Below are 2,229 nucleotides of genomic sequence, written 5' to 3' on the forward strand. Positions count from 1 at the left end.
CTTAATGGGATTGAGAATGTTGTCAACCATTCTCAATGTTTAACAACCACCATGATAGTTAAATAAATTTATTCCTTTGCAGTAGGGAAAAATTGGCTTTATGCAAAACTGTAACCATAGAGCTTTCCACCAGCCAAATATGCATATAGAATAGCTGTTTCATTCCATTACTCTCTATGTGTTACATTGCCAGCATATTCCATGTGCTGACCCGTTTCGGGCTGCAACGTTTATGTTGCAGACTTTTCAGACGATGATTAAGGAGTTTTAGGTCGTGGTTCTATACTCAGTGATGCCGTTGGAGTTGATGGACTCACTTATCTTCCAAGCCTTCCGCTGTTATCGTTATTAGATGGCCTTAAGCCATATTTATTGTAATAAGTTCTCTTTTGAGACACTCGATGTAATAAGTGTGTGATTGCTACTCTGTTATAAATCCTTCAAGTACTGTGTGGTGTCAGCATTACTGATCCAGGGATGGCACTGGAGCACAGAGATTGGACCGTTTGAGGTCTGGTCGCCACATGTGGCTTGCCTTAGTGCAGATGATGTTCACAAGCCTTCTGGTGATCCTCAAGACAAGCCTCACCCTCTGAAAATAAATTTAAACACAAAGAGCAAATATCAAGAGCACTTCTGAAAATCACCAGAAATTCTAAATAGCTCAGAAAAATCTCATCTTTGGTGAGCTGCTAGATTTCTTCTCAAAGAACACAATGCAAAAAGAATCAACTCATTTGGACTTATGGTTGAAAAGTTATAACTGTTTGCAGCTCTCTGGAATTTAAGTGATTTTGAATTTAAATAAACAGCTGAGGGGGGGGGGTGAAGTCGAAGGCGTAAAACTTTAGGGCGCCACCACTCGTACCGCTTCGCGCGTGTACAGAGTGGCAGACTAGCAGGCCCCGCTAGTCAGGTGGGGGAAGGGGGAGAAGGAAACAGAGAAGGCCCCGGCTTCGCCGGAGCTCTCGCCGGCGATGAGGGCTTCTGGGCCAAAACGAGAGGGAGGGATATAGAGAGGGGACGGTGGCACACCTGCCCATACCCATAGCGTGGCTAGGGGTGGTCGGACGGCGTCAGAATCAAGCTCGCAAGCGGAGGCAGAACACGGTGGTTGCCGGAGTTGAGGAAGACGGCGAATGGAGGCCACTCCAGGAGCTCCAAGCGAGCGAGACAGTCTCACCGGAGAGAGGCGGAAGCCCTGGAGGGGTTGCCCTGGCCTGGGAGGGGCTAGAGCTACTGCGGCAACCAGAGGGGATCGCCGGCGAGCTCGAGCTCGGGTACGGCGGCCCGAGGCCTGCCCGGCCGGGCTACGACTTCCTACGCGATTGTGGGATGTGTGGGAGTGCTGGATGGTGCTCGAGGAGGCTGGGGGTGGATCCGTTTATAGACGAGCGGCGAGGGGGGTTTGGGCTCCGCCGGTGGACACCTGTCCATGGCGCCCGGCGACGAGCGGCCTCAGTGAGAGGGGGAGAAGGCGACGTAGGTCACGCAGCAACTATGGGCGGACGAAGACGAGCACAGGATCGAGGGGAAGGCCACGAGCAAAGTTCGCTCCGCACTGTTGGGCTGGCCGGACCTTGTGTGACATCCCAAATTTTCAATTTCGAATGTTATACACTAGATCATCGTTGCATATCATATTTATTGCATTTTGGTTGATCCTAGAAATTTTTTGCAACTCAAGGACCTCGGAGAGAGTTGGGGATTTCGTTATTTTCATATTTGAGTTGTCTCAAATTTAGAAAATAGGATCATTTGATTTTATTTATTTTATCTTCAATTATTTCTATTACAAAAATATGAGAGAGGGAATAAAATGACTTTCCCAAAATAAAGAAATATTGAGGATTTAATAAAAAAATCAAATAAGATTTTATTTGGTTTTATTTGCTATTTTATTTGAATTTAGGAAAAATGCACGTTTTTCAAAATTGCATTTGGGCCCCAAATAAATGTTCATCCTGTGCGGCTTGATTTTCGAAGCCGGGGAAAATTTATTTCGGGATTTTTGGAGTCTGTTTACTATTTCTTTCGTTAGTTTTTCTGCGCGGAATTATTAAAAAAACGTCCGAACCGACCTACGGGCTATGCTAGGCCCGGACTCCCCGGACTCAGCCTTTATAAACCGCCGGCCCACCCGGGCCGAAACCCTAGCCGCCAGCGCCCGACACCGCCGCCAACGCCGCCGCCCGCCGCCGCCGCCTCGCCGACCCCGCCGCCGCCGCC

The sequence above is a fragment of the Triticum dicoccoides genome, chromosome 5A, assembly GCF_002162155.2.
Source record: "Triticum dicoccoides isolate Atlit2015 ecotype Zavitan chromosome 5A, WEW_v2.0, whole genome shotgun sequence".
NCBI classification, from domain to species: Eukaryota; Viridiplantae; Streptophyta; class Magnoliopsida; order Poales; family Poaceae; genus Triticum; species Triticum dicoccoides.